A 19,774-nucleotide genomic window follows, 5' to 3' on the forward strand; every position below is an offset into this window, starting at 1 on the left:
ATAGAAACAGTCATTAAAAGTTTCCCAGCCAAAAAAACCCAGGCCCAGATGCCTTTACTGCAGAATTCTACCAGAAATTCAAAGAGGAACTGTTCCACACAATAGAAGCAGGAGGTTCACTGCCAAACTCATTTTACGAGGGTACTATTTCCTTGGTACACAAGCCACACAAAGACACAGCTAAGAAAGTTAAGTACAGACTAATATCCCTCATGAACATCGATGCAAAAAAACTCAATAAAATACTAGCAAATCAAATTCAAGAACACATTAGAAAAATCATCCACCATGATCAAGTAGGTTTCATAATAGGGATGCAGGGACCATTCACCATATGAATATCTATCAATTTAATCCACCATATAAACAAACTGCAAAGAAAAACGATGTGATTATCTCACTTGATGCTGAAAAAACCTTTGACAAAATCAAACACCCCTTCATGATAAAGGTCCTGGAGAGATCAGGGATAACAGTAACATGCCTGAACATAATAAAAGCAATATAAATTAAACCAACATTCAACATCAAAATAAATGGACAGAAACTCAATGAAATTCATCTAAAATCAGGAACAAGACACGGCTGTCCACTCTCTCCATACCTGTTCAATATTGTACTTGAATTTCTAGTAAGAAAAAACATACAATGAATAGAGATCAAGGGGATACAAATAGGAAAGGAAGAAGTCAAAATTTCATTGTTTGCAGATCACATGATAGTTTACATGTGTGACCTGAAAGAATCTACACAAAAAAAACACCTACAGCTGAGAAACCCTTCCAGCAAAGTGGCAGAATACAAGATTAACTCAAAAAAATAACTGTATTATATACAGATGATAAAAGGGCTGAGATACCAATCAGGGAAACATCAACCATTAAGATAGCTACAAAAAAACATAAAATATCATGAGCTAAAGCTAGTCAAACAGGTGAAAGACCTGTATAGCAAGAACTTTGAGTCTTTAAAGAAAGAAATTAAAGAAGATTCCAGAAAATAGAAATATCTCCCATGCTCTTGGATAGGTAGGATCAACATAATAAAAATGTCAATCTTTCCAAAGGCGATCTACAGATTCAATGTTATCCCCATCAAAATACTGGCACAATTCTTCACAGACCTTAAAGGAACAACCATCAACTTTATATAGAAAAACAAAAGACCCAGGAGAGCCAAAACAACCCTGTATAATAAAGGAACTTCTGGAGACATCATCATCCCTGACTTCAGGATCTATCATAGAGCTATAGTCCTGAAAACAGTTTGGTAGTGGCACAAAAATAAACAGGTAGACCAATAGAATCGAATTGAACACCCTGGTATTAGCTCACACACCTATGAACACTTGATTTTTGACAAAGAAGCTAAAATTATACAATGAAAAAAAGAAAGCTTTTTCTTTTTTTTTTTTCTTTCTTTTTTTGTGAGGCAAGGTTTCTCTGTGGCTTTGGAGGCTGTCCTGGAACTAGTTCTTGTAGACCTGGTTGGTCTCGAACTCACAGAGATCTGCCTGGTTCTGCCTTCTGAGTGCTGGGATTAAAGGCATGTGCCACCAATGCCCGGCTTAAAAGAAAGCTCTTTCAACAAATTGTGCTGGCATAACTGTATAAGGGCATGTAGAAGACTGCAGATAGATCCATCTATCACTATGCACAAAACTTATGTCCAGATGGATCAAAGACCTCAACATAAATCCAGCCACACTAAACCTCTTAAAAGAGAAAGTGGGAAGTACCCTTGAATGAATTGGTACAGGACACTGCTTCCTGAACGTAACACCAGTAGCACAGAAACTGAGATCCACAATTAATAAATGGGACCTCCTGAAATTGAGAAGCTTCTCTAAGACAAAGGGCACAGTCAACAAGACAAAAAGGCTGCTCATATTTGATAGAGTGTTGATCTGCAAATTTACAAAGAACTTAGGAATCAAGTCTCCAAAACTTCAAAGGATCCAATTAAAACTTGGGATACAGAAATAAATAGAGAAATCTCAATAGAGGAGTCTAAAATATTTGATAGACACTTGAGAAACTGCTCAACATCAGGGAAATGCAAATAAAAACAATTCTGAGATACCGTCTTACTGCTGTCAGAATGGCTAAAATCAAAAACACTAATGACAGTTTATGCTTGAGAGGATGTGGAAAAAGGGGAACTCACCTCCACTGCTGGTGGGAGTGCCGACTTGTACAGGCACTTTGGAAATCAATATGAAAGTTCCTCAGTCAAATGGGAGTCAGTGTACCACAAGATCCAGCAATTCCACTCAGGCATATACCCACAAGATGTGTACTCATACAACTATTCATCTGTTCCACTATGTTCATACCAACCTTATTTGTAATAGCCAGAACCTGGAAGCAACCTAGATGCCCCTCAATTGAAGAGTAGATAGAGAAAATGTGGTTTATTTATACAAATGAATACTACTCAGAGGAAAAAAAAAACAATAGAATCTTGAAATTTGCTGGCAAATGGATGACCTTAGAAGAAACCAACTTGAGCGAGTCACAAAAAGAAAAACATGGTATGTACTTACTCATATATGTGTTTTAGACATGGAGCAGGGACTTGACATCCTAGAATCCCACCTCCAAAGAGTCTGGGAAACAGGGAGGACACTAAGTGAGATACGCATTGTACTCCAGAGAAGGGGAAAGGGACAGGATCTACTGAGTGATGTATGGTACCCCAGAGAAGGTGATTGTGAAAGGATCACCTGAGTGGACTGGGAACATGGGGGAAGGGGACAGGAAGTTGGGGTAAAGTGATGGGGAGAAGTCAAGAGGAGAAAAGGACACAGGGGAGCAGGAAGGTTGAATCAGTGGAAGAATAGAGGAGAGCTGGTTGAGAGATACAATAATGGAGGGAGTCATTATAGGTTTGAGGAGAGGTCTGGCACTAATGAGATTTCCAGAGATCTACAAGGATGATACCAACTGGCAATCCAAGCAATACGAGAGGCTACCTTAAATGCCCTTCCCCAATAATAAGATTGTAGACTACCTTGTATGCCATCCTAGAGTCTTTATCCAATTGCTGATGTAAGAAAAGGCAGACACACACAGCTAAACACTGAACTGAACTCCTGCAACCCAGTTTCAGAGAGGGAGGAGTAATGAGCAAAGGGGTCATAATAAGTTGGGTGAAACCCACAGAAACAGCTGACCTGAACCAGGTGGAGCTCATGAACCCCGGAGTGATGGCTGAGAGGTCAGCATGGAACTGATCCAGACCCCCTGAACGTGGGTGTCAATGTGTCAGTGTAGGAGAAAGCCTGTATGCCGCCATTAACCATGTGACTTACTAGAGGCGCATACAGATGAGGTAAGAGTGGTTTACCACACCCACTTTAGGCATGACTAAAGACGTATACGGACAGACATAAAGACGTATACGTACGTAGGCCGTGAACTATGTCACTAGCCAGGCCCACTTTTGGGCATGGCTAGGGGGCGTTACGGGGGAAGGCATAAAAGACAGCACACAGGAAGTCTTGGTCTCTTTTCCCGGAGTTCGGCTTCCGGTTCAGCAGCTGAAAACTACTTGGCTCATCTGGGTTACTTGTTTGGTATCTTGTGAGTAATTTCTACAATAAATACTTAGTTTTACTTTCAGTAAGTGTGTTGCTTATCATTACAGCGTCATTTGGAGCCTCATTGGTAAACTGCTCTTACCTCATCTGTATGCGCCTCTAGTAAGTCACATGGTTAATGGCGGCATACAGGCTTCCTCCTACATGTCAGCCTCAGGCACTAGATCAGTATTTATCCCTGGCACCTGAATGGACATTGGGAGCCCATTCTACATGGAGGGATGCTCTCTTAGCCTGGACACAAGGGAGAGGACATAGACCCTGCCCCAGATTATATGACATACTTTGGGGATCCCCAATGAAGGACTTACCCTCTCTGGAGAATCAAATAGGGATTTGGTGAGGGGGTTGGAGTTTTGGCGGGTCCAGGGGAGGGAGGGGAGGATGAGAGAGCTGGGATTGGATATATGAAGCAAGCTTGTTTGTAATTTAAATAAATTAATTAATTAACTCTGAAAAAATTAAAATAAGTTTATATTTAGCCCATTAATGAATAATGTATTGTTTCCTTTTCAATATGTTATTCAGAAATAAGAATTTTTCTACAATATCAATAATTAACCTATTGTGAAGTTTTGTATTTAAAATATCAAAACAATGCCATTTTCTTATGCCTTCCAGCTAAAAAGGAAGACAATGTCATCATGCTGGACTGGAGAAAGATCACAGGATTAAAGACAAAGTTCTTACATTTGCACCATGTGGATGCTGTTTATTGATGTCCCTTCCCCTCAGATAGTATTATGTCCCTCCTCTGGGATAATGAAGTGCACAGAAGATTTTGTGGAAGCAGCAATAACCAGCAGTCATTATTTAACCAGTACTGTCTAATTGACCAGTTGGTCTGACCAATTTACTCTGAGTTCAATATCTGTCCTTGTGGTAGTTAAGGATAAGCCTATTTAATGAAAGGGTTTATTATCAGTAAATATGTCTAGAAAGTAGAATAGAAGAAATCCAATCCTTGTTGTATCTCCCATCAGGAGATACAATTAAGGAGAAGAGCTCTCTGGGGAGAGATTGAACCATGGAACAATTACCCCTCCTAGGATATAGCTAGGCCAAATCAGAAGGAGGAAATGAGAGCTGGACAGAGACAATACCAGATAAGGGGCAGCATTGAGAAAGTGAACATAGTTAGTATGTGATGAGATAGTTCTGTCTGCAGCTGTTCTCCATGTGGGGTTCATTGTCCAAATCCCAATTCCATGAGGAATTTGCTAGGGGGGTGGAACTTGGCTTCTATGAGCTCTTTAAAAGGAGGAAGACTTCAGGAATGATGGTTGTGGAAAACTCTTTGGGGTACTTTACAGCAGCTAGAGGATCAATGATGAATAAAAATCCTTAGTATAATCTGTCCCTTATAGATTTCCCTCCAAACTTAACAATACTCACCACACTATAAGATCGTCACAATGAACTAATAAAACATGCCTTAATATGTAGAGAAATTGGAGAAAAATATATCTCTTGTTGAACTTAATCTTCTTTGTTTATTCTGGTGTTATTGCTGCTGTTTTGTTTGATTTGTCTTGTTTTTCTTTTTCACAATGAAGCCTCTTCAAACAGAACTATATTTTATTTGGAAATTAAAAGGAGAGATTCTTATTGGATGTCCAATGCAGTATAAAACTACGTGAGAGGCTGAAGGTGTGACCCAGGAATAGATCATTTGCCTACAGTGTGCGATTCCAGTTGGATCCTTACCACTGCATAAATGAATAGGAAAAACTAAATGCAAACTTTTTCTGCTTTCAGAGCCCCATCAGTACAGGACAGAGCTAACTGCAATTAAATAACCTATATGATCCGTGCAATACGTAAGTCCTCAGGGGTCATGTTGAATGAGTTTTCTACCTCTGTGCAAACTATAAACTAACCTTAATAAATGACTGGAATCACATTAGACAGGAACTGGTAGATGCCATCACAGACCACATGCTCTGTAATTCATTTCTTGGCAATATATGGTTATGGGAAAATCTTTTTGTATAATGTGAAGATTTGTACTCAGAGACTTCTTCAGGCTATCCACAGTGTCTCAGCTACAGCTTGAATTGCTGTCAGATCTTATATTGTCCTTGTGATATTGGGTTTTGTATACATGCAAAATATTAGAGATATAGGGCTATGGAACCTTTCTACAGATTTGAAAAGGATGACTTCTAAAAGGCTGAATGAAGTATGACAGTCACAGTCACTGGAGGGTGCCCAAACACACAATGGGTGTAAGCCTACTCTGAAACTGAGACTCCAAGATGTCAAAGATGTTGAGAACAAGTAATGTTTGTGTGATGAGGAAAGACACAGGAAGTCAGGGTGAGGCCATATGGTCTAAAAGGGTACATATACACATGCTCATTTCTCTGTATCTGTCTAGAGATAGAGATAGATATGATGCATGCATGATACTTTAACAATCACATCTGTTTAATGAAGCTATCCTTAGGTTTATGGTTTGTAACCAAATGGATTGGATTTAAAAGTGCCTAGGAGACAATAGAGCATATTTCTGTGTTTACCTGTTAAGGAATGTCCAGAGACGATTGGTTGATGATGGGAGACCTGACTCCAGTTGACTCCAGATCTCACACAGAATAAACAAAGAGGAGTAGAAAGCCAGCAATCCAGTAGTCTCTCACTTTACATCTTGCCCACAATGAGGTTCATAGCTTCTACTCCACGTTCCTTTCACCAAGATATTCTACCTTAACACAGGCCAGAAACAATAAAAGCATTGAAGGAAAACTCTAAAATCATGAGTCACAATCACTAAGCCTGGAACACTGGAACTTAGGTAAGAATGGTGCCTGTTCATGAAGCTGAATTTTGCTGGGGGTTGATCTTGAATTGGTCTTATCACACATCATAAACACATATTTTTCATTTTTAAGGTACTTAGCAGCCCAGAGTGTGCCTGTAACTCAGTTGAGACTTTAAAGTAGGACTTAGGGAGTAAGTTAAAACAATGGGGTCTATGGGCAATAGACTGAATACAATTTTCCTTATGAAATGTGCACAAGCCTGTGAAGATTAGGGCTACATATTTTGATTTAAGAAGTGTTTAAATAGCAAGTTGGCAATATGTGGACTTATAGTAAATCTTGATTTTTCAACATGATTGAGGAGATAAGTGCCTAGAAAATCAGCAAAACCTATCTGTGTGCATTCCTGTGACATTATTTCCTAAGAGGTTTACATGAGGAGAGGGAGAGCTCGCCTGATTATAGGTAGCATCATCCCATAGGATGGGGATTCAGGAAGTAATAAAATGAGCAAATAATAATAATTAGTAATATAGTCTCTGTCTCTCTGCCTCTGTCTATCAGTGTCTGTATCTTTCTCTCCTTATCCTTCCCTCTCCTTGCTCTTTCTTTGCTGCTATGAGGTGAGTAGTTAGGACCACATATTCTCACTACCTCACAACTGGTCCAGAAGAAACAGAATAAAAATACATGGCAGAAAAATCTGCAATCAAAGAAATTCCTCCCTTTAAGCATTCATCACTGAGAGGGAAAGTCTGGCTCATAGAGTAGCCATTATAAAAGTAAGTAAACTGTATGGAATGAAAAGTAAATTAAAATGTTGTGGAAAGGAAGTATTTGGTACAATAGCAGGCTTATAGCTAATTTTTAGTAACCAATCAGTAATCAGAAATGAAAGAGTATCAAACTATTATGTAAGCTGAAGTAATTCCAGTAACACCAGGGCTGGAGAGACATATCAATGCTTAAGAGTTCTTACTGCTTTTGCAAGTGAGCTTAGTCCTCTTTGCAATGCACATGTTAGACAGTTCACAAAAACCGCAACTCCAAGTCAAGAAAATCATACAAGTCTGGTCTGTGGGATACCTACACTAGTCTACATACCCACATACAGTCACACAGACATGCACATAATTAAAATTAAACAGTAATTCCTAAACAAAGGAAAGAAAAACAATCAACAACAACAAGAAATGCTAAGTAATGACCCTACTGCAGGTCAGTACTGGTATCCTTCATTCAGGATATCACTTACTTTCTTTGCAGGTAAGCTTTCACTGAATTATGTATGATTTATAAGAGCGCAGGATAGCTACTCATTTTACTGTCACTTCACATAAATGCAGCATTCTTATGTAGCATTTTGGTTTCTAAGGTTCATGTCCAGATACACAGTTAAAACAGTGTTAAGATCTCTTGGTTAACTGTAAAGTTTAACCAGGATCAAAATGGTCTTGTGTGGATAATAATCTCACAAGTATAATAAAGAGGGAGTTATTATATCCTTGTACATTCCTAAAACTTCACAGAAGTCTTTGAAGCTATCATATCACATAATGCTGAAAAGTTAGCAGCCATTCCCATCACTCTTATCAAAGAGATGGAGAAATTTTGGTTTTAAATACTTTAATCAACAGCAGTCATGGAAAGAGTCCCTGAGCCTGGCTAGAAACAGTTTTGCAGTGACAATTTCAAGTACATGAATTAGCACTAGAAAGCCAGAGGAAGTGATATAGGATAAGTGGAGCTTTCAAAACACTGACAGCCTCATCCCACAAGCTCAGAAGTAAGTGTGCTTTTTATAGGAGTTACTAGGGCAGTTGATTCAGAGCCAAGATTTTCTCACCAACTCTCTTCATATTTCCTACACTGAATCATTGTAGAAAATAAAAACTAACTGCCTGATTATAACCACATTCAAATTATTAATGGCATGATAACATAAATCTTCTTTTATTATACATGATATTAGAACATTATACCAGAGCAACATTACTTTTACCAGTTCTTACAAAGTGTATTTAAATAAACATGCTACAGCTGCCATTACTGCAGGTAACTTCAAATACTGTCTAGTAATAATTTTAATCTAATGGAAGGTTGTTTATTTGTAGGCTATAATCATAATAGGAAATAAAACTTAAAAACTAATTACACTGAAATTTTCCAAAACTACTTAAAGACTTTAACTCTTTTACATTTACTGTCTAATAATAAAGACACATACTTTATTAATATTGTTAATATTTTAATATTTTTGGTTAGCATAGAAAATGAATTTCATTCTGACATCTTCAGATTTTATTAAAGCATCTTGTACTTATTTCCATGCTTTCCTTCATCCAACTGCTGCTGAATCTTCTATGTAGCATTTTAGAAGCTTTCTGTGGAACTTTACTGTTTGATTATCTTTGACTTCAGTTATTGAAGAGGTGTCAACAGGGCTTATTTTCTAATATCTTCTGTTTGTTTCTTTGTTGTTTTATGTATCTATTGGGTTAGTTGTGTTTTCTGGCTTTCTTTTCCCACTTTTTTGACTGCTTGCTTTATCTTGTTTGTGTTTTGTGTGTGTGTGTGTGTGTGTGTGTGTGTGTGTGTGTGTGTGTGTGTAGCTTTTGCTTAGGCCTTAGGAGCAGCACTAATATTCAGAGGCGACCAGGCAACAGCTCCAGGAAGCTGATCTGAAAAGCCTGCTAAACAAAATGCAGTAAAGCACCCGTTTGCATTTCACTGAAACCCAGGAAGGCTTGGAAATAGAGGAGTGAGGTTAGTTATGCTAAATGTGCTTTAAGATGTTTTTAAGTGGGCAAGAGAAGGCTTAGCAGCTTAGAGGACTATCAGAGGACCCAATTGCAGTTCCCTGCACCAATATGGTGTCTGACAACCATCTGTAACTCCAATTCCAAGAAGTCTGAAACACTTTTCTGTCCTCAGCCTGCCCCTGCATATATGTAGTACATATAAATTCATACAGATACACACACACACACACACACACACACACACACACACACACTGTGCACTTAATGAATTAATACTAAAATATTTGAGACTAAAAGAATTCGTTTTGGGAGCCAGCAGTGCTAAATTAGTAACTGTGACAAAAAAAAGAGAGAGAGCAGAGAGGAAATGGTAATGACAGAATCATGAGAAGTAGTAGACGGTGTAAAATGTGCAGGAAAAAAGAATACTAATGAAAAGGCTGCTCCAAACAGTAAAGTTAAGACAAAACAAAACTTTAAATACCAACTTAAAAATGAAGAAAATATAAAATATGTACCATCAATGAGAAGAGCGCTTCTCAGATTGCCACGATGACAAGGCCTTCTCTCTACTCATGTTATATTTTCCAGATGATTCTGCCAGAAGACATGCAATTCAGTTTCCCGCACGAGGAGGTGCCGCTTTCAGAACTGTGCCCCTTCGTCCACCTTCGACATCCTTCTCTTTGGCGCGAGGATGATCAAGGTTCCAACGCGGGATAGTTTCAGGGACGGCTCTAACATGCATCCATTTACCGAGGGTTTTTGAGTGCTGTCGTCACACCAGACATCTAGCTGTATTTCTAGCAGCTGTGCTTTGTTCTTATCTGAATATCTGTTAGAGATACAGCTCACTCCTCCCAGTCATTTGTTTGTTGGAGTCATCTCTTGCCCAATCATGGGGGTGGAGGTCCCCTGTGACAGAGATGAAGCAGTGTCAAATGATGTAATTTTTCCCCAGAAGAGTGATTTAGCAAGGACCTCCCTCTTTCATTCCATACTGGGAGGAAATGAGTCACAGCCAATGTGTCTGCATCACAAGCAGAACTATGACATCATCTAGAAGACACCGCTGTCTGTTTACACATAGCCCATGCAGAAAAGATATCTGAAATTGTTAAGTATTTGAAAAGAAAAAGAAATGAAATAATTGATAAGTGAACTTTTCTTGATTTTAGAATTTTAATGTTCTTTATAATTGTATTATTGAACACTGCCATGTTTGATTACTTTATTTCCTGTGACTTCAGCTGACTTCATATCTCAATATTGAGTTGAGTAGCTATGATGAAGACCATTGTCAGAAAAACCTACCGTATTTACTACCTAGTCCTTTACATGAAAATTTTGCTAACCATTCTTATAGACAGATAATTACCCTAAATAGAAGAGAACTATAGCTACACAGCATAATTTTATACAATCCCCTTTCCTTCCTTCCCATTTCCATTCCCATTTTCCCTTGTGTCTCTTCCAATTTTTTTTCATAATCTTAATGACTCACTAATTCTATCAGCTTCATTTAACCTTCCAAAATGGAGATTTGTAGCCTTGAATCCAGTGCTAGTCCACCTTCCCATTTGTAATTTCTCTGAGATTGGTTCTATCCTTTGATAATGCTTCTGCTCTCTTCAACCTCAAACACTTACCGGGATTTATAGTTGCTCCAACTCACCAGCATCCCACCTCCTCTTCTCCATCCTTTATGCAAATTGATACATTTCTCAGGAGTCTGCATTTTACTTTAAGACAAAAAAGAAAAAGTGACATCTTTTTACTGACTTTTAATATACAAATCACTTTGTTATAATAAAATCACAAATCTAACATCATCTACCAAGTTTTACATAGCCACTCAGACCAATATTTGCCAGTCCTAACTATCTCAATGAAGTGCTGTAGAGTTAGAAGAACCACTCTGAAGCCCTGGAGCTGGACATCACTTTTCTTAGGTGTTTGCTCTCCCACTCTCCTGCTATGACCTTTACCCTTGCTGTCACTCTCCACTCCTCGTCTCTCCTTACTCACTTCATCCTTCTCTGTCTGCCTTCCTTTCAGTTTCACGCCTAAGTATCTTTTTTGGGGGGATGATTTCTATGCTTTCTAAATGTGAATGCCTAATCTCTAAATTATTGCATGTTCTTTAATGATTAATTGCCATCTTTTATCTGTGGGTTTTGACCAACCCTAACAATGTTTTCAATTTGAAATTGCTTTATTACTGTATTTTACTCCAAGATTTTAAAACTGAAGCACAATAATACAGAAACCAGCACATATGTGAAATATTGCTTAATATACAAGGTCTTTGCAGCCTATATTTTTAATTTAGGAGAATTTATTAGACTATGAAAGAGAGAGAGAGAGAGAGAAGTGGGGGGAGAATACCATATTTGAAAGCAATAACAGAAAACATCAACAAAGTTCTGGTCTGACATCTGTGTTCCAGCTCTAGTCTCCAGATCTCAGTGGAATGAAATGGTGGAATCAGTGCCACGGCCATCTGTACCAATTAACTGAATGCTAATGTTCTTGCTGCAGCGCGTCCTCTGGCTCTCTGCAACACAGTAAAGTGCTTGAAAATTCTATTTGCCATTCTTCAAAAAGGGGAATGAAATATTGACCAAGGCTATAACATATGAACCCACTCAATTCAAAGCAACTGGGGGAAATTAAAATAACAAATATTTTCAACTAAGAGATAAGGGGGTTGGTGGCCTATCAATTAAGCATAATTGTAGACAGTTGTCACTTCCTTAGTTGGGTGACTGGAGAAATCTCTTTATCTTTGGTCATCCAATGGACAGAGTCAAAAATATTAATTGACTACATTGATGTGTAATCATGGGTTTAATACTCACGATTCCTTATGCTGTTTTCCAATGCCATGTATTTCTGGGTTTATATTGATAATAATACTATTTTTTATTATGGGTTGAGAACTATTTATGTTTATGTGAAAAATGCTTCACTTAACTTGGGTATGCAGGGCTGACATCAGGTTGTAGAAGCTGATAAACTTTGGCATGCTACCACAGACAATAAAGCCATGCCTTTAGAGTGATCCTAGGAACAAGGGAAAGCGCAGTACTTTATGCTCTTTTAGAACTGTTCTTCATTCCTTCTGAAGTCACCAGGAGACCCGTGGCCATTTTACTCAGTCCACTGTCTATCAGATGCTTGCCAGTGTTTGCAATTTCATACGATTGTTTTTCCAATGAAAACTTTCTATACCAAACTAATCAGACCTCATCCATCAAAAATCTGTCGTACAGTAGGAGGGTAAAACACAGCTTTCCAAAGATGGAGAGAGCATTCCTTCCAACACACTGCTACACTGAAGAAAAATAATCTAAGTTAAGGTTTAGCTTGCTTCACCAATAAAACCTTGCAGCAAAATCAGCAGGGAAATTGTGTCTGCCAGAACTCAGTTAGAGTGATAGATATAGATACTACAATGTGGTTTCTTTCTAATTGTTCTGTCATTCAAAACATTTGTTGAAAGATTAATAAAGAAGGAAAACACGTGATACTTAAGAATGAGGAAAGGCAGAAATACAAAGTGAAAAACAACCTATCCCCCAGTCGCCCGTTTCTTTCAGTATTGCCCTTGTGTCGGTGAATTTCAATATTGTGTTAAGTACAACTCTGTTGTACTATAATAATAGAGTCTTTCAAAATACCAGAGACTAGAACATGAGTTGGGCCTCCATATTTTATGATGTATTTCCCCAGGCAGCCCGGCTTACTGCACCTCATCTCACTCGACTTTAGCTGTAGAAGGAAATATTAAGAGTTTCATCACTGCCTGAGAGGTGAAATACATCTCCGAAGGCTCCGTAACAACAGGAATGGAGATATTATAAAGATTTCACATGGGAATTGTAATAGCACTCCATGCTTATTTTCAGGTTGAAGAACCAATGCAAGGAAGTCTGCTCGGTGAGAAAGTTTCAACCAAATAGTGTTATCAGTGGTTTTAAATACAATCTAGAAAATCATGAAGTATCCCTATTTTCAGGTAATGTAGCCAGAAGCAGGTGATATTCAAATATAAGAGTAAAGAAAAAAGACCAATGTAATATAATTTGGAGAATAAACTCTTTTTCTGCTATTATTGTTGTTGTTGTTTACATTAACCAAGGAGTTTATTAAAGAGGGGGAGCTAAAGGTGGAGGAGAGAGAGACAAAGTGGGGAAGAGCAATAGAGCAAGAGAGCAAGCAGACAGAGGAAGGGCAGGAGGACAGTGCAAGGGGAGGGGGCCTGTCTGTTAAAGAGTCCTTTGCACCTGCTCGCACACTAGCACTCATGGAACCCTGGGCTGACCGGAATACTGCCTGAGTGCATTCTGTCAGTTAACAGGGGCAGGCCAGCATAATGCCTGAATGTATACATTCCCACTTTTACTTATGACTAAAAAGGTGAGTAGTTAGGCATGGCAGGTTAGATAATAAGGACGTCAAGTTCTCAAGACTGCTTCCTGTTGACTTGGGGGCACTGACCATATTGTGAAACCTGAGAAAGCTGGAGTTCTGCCCTGTCCTAGGGTAGCTGATTGTTTCGTTGCAGTCCAGGCTATATGGAACTCTATGGGGCCTCTTACTCCTGGAAAGATGGTATAAGCTCTTTGACATTTGATTTCCTACCAATAATTTTTCCTTTAATTGCATACACACTAAATAAACCTATTAGATGGACTTGTAGGAAGTAGGGGTTTGGTATCTCCTACATCAAACCCTAAAGTCATTAAAACCGGTATGTTTTTAGATTTCAATCAAAACTTCACAGTTCCAAGATTAGAAAGAATTGTCTTCTGTACTATACCTATGACAGTGTGAAAACATCTTTGCATTTGCCACTTACAAAGATAAGTGACCCAAGCAATGACATACATGCACAGAACAGGTTTCAAATAAATGGATTATTAATCATTTTTAGAAATAAAAATAATACCACTTTTGGAAGCTTGTGTTTCCTAATCTTTCATTTCTCTTAATAAAATACGTCCCCTCAATTTCTTTTTAACCATTTTCTGGTTAGTTATTTCTAGAATGCTAACCCCATTTAATTATTTATCTAATGTTACATGTTAAACTATGTGTCCCCATAATTCATATTTTGAAACCTGAACTCATGGGACCAAGAATAAGATCTTAACTAGAGATTAGAGTCAAGTTAGTGTGATTTTACCGGAACATACAATAATGTAATTTGAGTCTTTATTTAAAAGGGAAACTCAGAGACAGATACAACACAGGGAGAGAGAATATAAAATGGTTCACTGTTGCCAAAATTTATCACTCTTCCCGTGGATCTGCGTAAAGAAATATTTCTACAAGTAACTTTACATTGGGTGTGTAGCTTCAGGGTCTTTGAGATTATATATATATATATATATATATATATATATATATAGTATATATCATATATGTTGTTAATTATGGAATAAGAACCGGCATGATGGATGGAGCACAAGCCATGGAGAGCATATTAATCATAGTTTATTATAGCGAGACTGAAAGGGGGGAAGATGATGAGAGAGGACAGAAAATGAGAGAGTAAGAGAGAGATGACAGAGAAAGTACATGAGGCGGGAGAGTGAGAGTGCCCAGTCCTTATTTCATAATTAACAACATTTGACGCCATGCCTCCACAGGTTTCCCAGCATCTCCTCCTGCCTTAGCTTTAACTCAGATGCTGACACCTGAGAACTTCAACCTGGTCGGTTTTCCAATAAGGATCTCTGGATTCTTCCATCCACCATTGCCATGCCTGGCAAGCCCCTCTCCCCTCCCCCCTTGCTTCCATGAGTTAGGACATATGGATTGCTTTGCTTTTCAGGCTGTTCTCACCCTTGGCCATGATCTCAGGTTGACTAGCTCTGAGATGGTACTGAGCCGCCTTCGGCCCCACCCATGGGAAATAACTTACCGTGAATGAGGTCCATCATTGCATTCCCTGAGCAGTATGCTTTGGCTTCAAACCTTGGCGGTTTCACTGCCTTTTCGGGCTTCTGTGTCCTGTCGCATTTTGGACCCTTCCTGCCCTTGGCCGACATCTCAGGTTGATGAGTTCTGAGATCGCATCGAGCCATCTTCAGCCTCACTCACAGGAAATAACTTCGATGGATGAAGTTTTGGCTACAAGCCTTTGGTGATTTTGCCTTTTTGGATTTCTGTGTCCTATTCTCTGCCTCTCTCATGGAAGTTACCCCCCCCCCCCATATCAAACCATGTGCCTGCTTTTCGGCACCCCCATTCTACCAGTGATCCGTGGTTAGAAATGCAGACTCTACTCTTCCTCACTTGTCTGGTTTTTCTGTTCCCTGCATGCTTTAATTCCCGCAGGTCACAGAGGCTTCCCGCTGCTTCCCATCATGGCTAAAGCTGAATCAGTGTCGGAACCGCCTTCCACCTATGAATGTCCTGTCTTGTCTCTCCTGCTTTTTCAGCATGGAATGACAAATTCCTCTTTTACATCAGCTTTGCTTCTACCGCGTTTCTTCTCCATACAGATGCCTCCAGGTCACAGTGGCCTGGATTGGGTTAGTGTCTACTAGGGATGCTCTGAGAGTTTTCCATTTTTTCCCCACAAAAGAGGTTTGAGGTGCTCAGACCCATGAGGGGTCTCTCGGGTTTTATACCCTGGCACTGGCCATTCATTCATCTCTTAGACCTATTGTGGTCACACATCTTTCTGCCTCACTCGTGGAGAAAAAACACCACTTCTGCCAGCAGATGGAAATGTGCCTATAGAGGCCGCCATCTGGGCTATCTTAACCATGCTACCTAACATGCAGCCTAGCTTGGAAACGAGTTTACTGAGGCCACCATGTTTACCGTGTGACCTAGCTGTAGGCATGCCCACTCAGTCTAGCCCCCTTCTGCAGGCCAAGCCTGCTGACAGATACAATTCATTTACTTTTTGTCTCGTTTACACTTTTATTTTTGCCTCTAATTTCTTCCTTCACTGGCCCTGTTGCCCATGGCTTGTTTACAGAATACTGTGCCTTTCCAAGGTCCCCTGTTCTATCTTCCTTCTCATCACTGACTGTCTCTTTAAATCTGTCTGTTGACAAGTGTGGATCAAAAATTACACTCTGGTTCTTCCTCCTTACTGTTGTCCAGTTCTGTTTAATGTATCTATATGTGTGTGTATATGTGGCCACTGTTAAGGAATATTAAGTAACTCTATATACAATTTAAATTCAGCTATACTAAATAGCAAATATTTCTAAATTGTTTTATTTTTAAATGATTGTAAACACTTAAAGTAACAAAGGTCTATTTAAAATTAACAAAATATTTATAGTACCCAGTCTTTCCTGTAAGCTATTTACAAAGATAAGACTATTATAAACGATTTTTCTCAAGTAACTAAAGATAAATTTTATCTGCTAAGTATAGTAAACAGATAAACAGCTTTCAAATCATCCCCTGAGGCGAAAGCCTCAGAATCTCTGCTGCTGTTCGGGGGGTGACCTGCCATCGAGAAAGCTAAGAGGACAAACCGTTGTCCTGCTTTTTCTTACCACCTAAGAGAACAGAGGCGCACCACCATCTGCACTGAGCTCGCCGGTGCTAAGTATAATAAACATACAAACAGCTCTCAAATCTCGAGATCTAGACAACATGGCATTCAACTGTTTTATTTAAAAGTTTTTTATGCCAGGCATTGGTGGTGCACGCCTTTAATCCCAGCACTCGGGAGGCAGAGGCAGGCGGATCTCGTGAGTTCGAGGCCAGCCTGGTCTACAGAGCAAGTTCCAGGACAGCCTCCAAAACAATACAGAGAAATCCTGTCTCGAAAAACCAAAAAAAAAAAGAGAAAAATCTTTTTATAACAGAGAGAAAGGCCAGCTGCTGGCACCACCCCATTTCCTCCAAGAAGCCTGGTGGGTGCTGAAGAAACTCCACCCACAAAGTGGTGATGCTGGCCACTGAACAACACTGCCCTTCACCTCAACTGCTCCAAAGACTTTTCAGACTGTGGACAAGAGGACAGTGGAATCGACTTTTCTCTATGTTGCTCAGGTCAATGGTGGGAAAGTCTTCCTAAAAAGTCCCATCCACAGGTCCCATGCTATCAGCAGAAGGCAGGTGTCCTTGTAGCCTCTGACTTCAACAACTGTGGAGGACCTTGGGGGTGGCTGTCCATGCAGTCAGCTAGTAAGCCTCTCATTCTCAAATATCAGGTAAAATCTTATCCTTCTCAAGAACTCTGATGCTTTTGACAGCTGGTGGCTTTGCCAGCTTAAAATAACAGACAAGGCAAATCTCTGTCATAAAACAGATTACAGGAACGGTATTCTAAGGTTATCTATATAAGATGGTAATGTAATAAAGTGAGTTCAGACATTAAAAAATATAGTATGTTCCAGGTCTCTCTCTTTCATTATACTACTGTTCATCATCTTAACATTAATCAATAAAGTTCTGATAAGCTACTAATCTAAGTCCAACAAAATACTAAACAACTATGCCACTATACAATCAAAACTATAAGCTCAAAATTAAGGTACTTTGCATTGTGCTAACTGTCAAATTTTAAAAATGTTAATGCTTTCAGCCAAGTCACTTCTAATATACTTCTAATATGCTGCTGATATGTGTAATACTTGTGTTTTCACAAACTCAAAGGATTCTTGTAAGTTCCAGGGAACCAAATTGAACCAATTCAAACAGGTCAGATTTACTCCAGATTTACTCTCCCTGGTCCCCGGATTCCCTTCCATCATCTTAGGACCCCTTGGCAACCCTTGCCTCATCTTACAATCTTCCCCTCAAATACCAGGACCTAAGCAAAATAAATTTTTAACCTAACTTTGTCCTCTACTCTGCTAACATCTTACCAGGTCTAAGAGGTGCCAGAGAGTTCAACACAGCCTGGACTACAAAGGAGCAACCAGCTACTCAGGATGTGACAACACCCCAGTTTTCTCAAGTTCCCCCAGCGATGGTCGATGCTCCCAGGTCAGCAGGAAGCAGCCTTAAGAACTCAGCGTCCTTATTCCATAACCTGCAATGTCTAGCAGTCTAACACCCCCACCTCTTTTTTGATCACAAATAAAGGTGGGAATGAAAGGTTCAGGCATTATACTGGCCTGCCCTGTTACCTGGCAGAATGCACTCAGGCAGCACTCTGGACATCCCAGAGTTCCTTGAGAACCAGTCTGCATACAGGTGCAAAGGACCCCTTTAAAGGACAGACCCCTGCCTGCTTATGCTCTCTCGCTCTCTCATCTCTCTTACTTTCTCTCTTGTCTCTCTCTTATCTCATCATCTCCTCTCTCATCATCTCTCTCATCTTCCTCTCTCTCTCTCTGTCATGTCTGTCTCCCTCCTTTCAGTCTCTCTATAATTAACTATGATTAATATGCTCTCCATGGCTTGTGCTCTGTCCATCATGCCGTTTCCTAATCCATAATTGACAACAATAAATACATGATGCTTATATAAAATAGTTTTTTGAATAACATCATATATATGTAGTTTGCATTGTATTACAAACTACTAAATTACTCAGTATATGATGGGCTGTTTAATCAATCCTCCAAAAATAGTGCATTTGCTTGTCTTTTTAGATGTCTATTTCCCAGAACACAAAATTATCCTTTATAAAATTCTATGGTTTCCAGGCATTGGCGGCAAATGCCTTTAATCCCAGCACTCAGTAGGCAGAGGCAGGCAGATCTCTGTGAGTTTAAAGCCAGTCTGATTTACAGATCGAGTTCCAGGATAGCCTCGAAAGCAATACAGAGAAACTCTGTCTTGAAAAAAGCAAAAATGTTGTCATTTTATCTGAGAAAACAGCATTTTAATTTAGAATAATTTTCTCATCAAAGTTGAAATCCAAAATTTTTCTCAGGGTCACTGCAGGTTTGGCAACATAAGAAGAAATTTTCCCTGTAAATTTCAGGGGGCTTTAACAAAAAATAATGTTTGTCAGCTTTCATCTCACAGAAGTTTACATATCAAAATATATTTGTGAGAGAGGCTGTTTCAAAAGCACTTGAAATTGCTTAAGTTTTAAATTTTTTGTTTTTGTTATTTTTTCTTTTGAAATTTTATTTATTTTACATACCAACCATGGTTTCCCTGACCTCTCCTCCTCCTGCTTCCCCCACCTCTCCCCACCCCATCCCCCATCCACACCTCAGAAAGGGTAAGGCACCCCCTGGGGAGTCAGCAAAGCCTAGGACCACAAGTTGAGACAGGAATAGGAACAAACATACACCCATCCTCCCCATCCCCATCCTCCCCACCCAAAACCCTGAGTCAAGACTGAGCAAGGCATCCCACCATAGGGAATGGGCTCCAAAAAGCCAGCTCATCCATCGGCGATAGATCCTGGCCCCACAAACAGATCAAGCCACACAACTGTTACCCACATATAGAGGGCCTAGTTCAAGCCCATGTAGGCTCCCCAGATGTCGAAATAGAGTCAGTGAACCCCCATGAGCTTGGGACAACTGTCTGTATAGGTTTCCCCATAATGATCTTGACCCCACTTTTAATATAATCCCTCTTTCCTCTCATTCGACTGGACTTCCAGAGCTCATTCTGGTGCTGGGTCACCACATCTACTTCTGTCAGTTATTGGATGAAGATTTTATGATGACAAGTAGGATAGTCATCAAACTGAT

The 19,774-nt window shown here is 39.4% G+C and overlaps 1 long non-coding RNA gene across 4 annotated transcripts in view; it reads right to left on the reverse strand.

The window, feature by feature from the left end:
• LOC121142237 overlaps positions 1 to 11,181 on the reverse strand; it is a 48,480-nt gene extending 37,299 nt beyond the window's left edge. Inside the window, exons 1-2 of one of the 4 annotated variants that reach the window (XR_005879222.1) lie at positions 9,647 to 11,181; positions 6,124 to 6,305 (exon numbers count right to left, since the gene is read on the reverse strand). This is a non-coding gene — a long non-coding RNA (uncharacterized LOC121142237). Of the gene's footprint in view, positions 1 to 6,123; positions 6,310 to 9,646 lie in introns of all 4 variants that reach the window. The other 3 variants (XR_005879219.1, XR_005879220.1, XR_005879221.1) reach the window with 3 other exon arrangements.
• Between the last annotated feature and the right edge of the window lie 8,593 nt (positions 11,182 to 19,774).

Source organism: Mesocricetus auratus, unplaced genomic scaffold, assembly GCF_017639785.1.
Source record: "Mesocricetus auratus isolate SY011 unplaced genomic scaffold, BCM_Maur_2.0 Super-Scaffold_100009, whole genome shotgun sequence".
Taxonomy (NCBI): domain Eukaryota; kingdom Metazoa; phylum Chordata; class Mammalia; order Rodentia; family Cricetidae; genus Mesocricetus; species Mesocricetus auratus.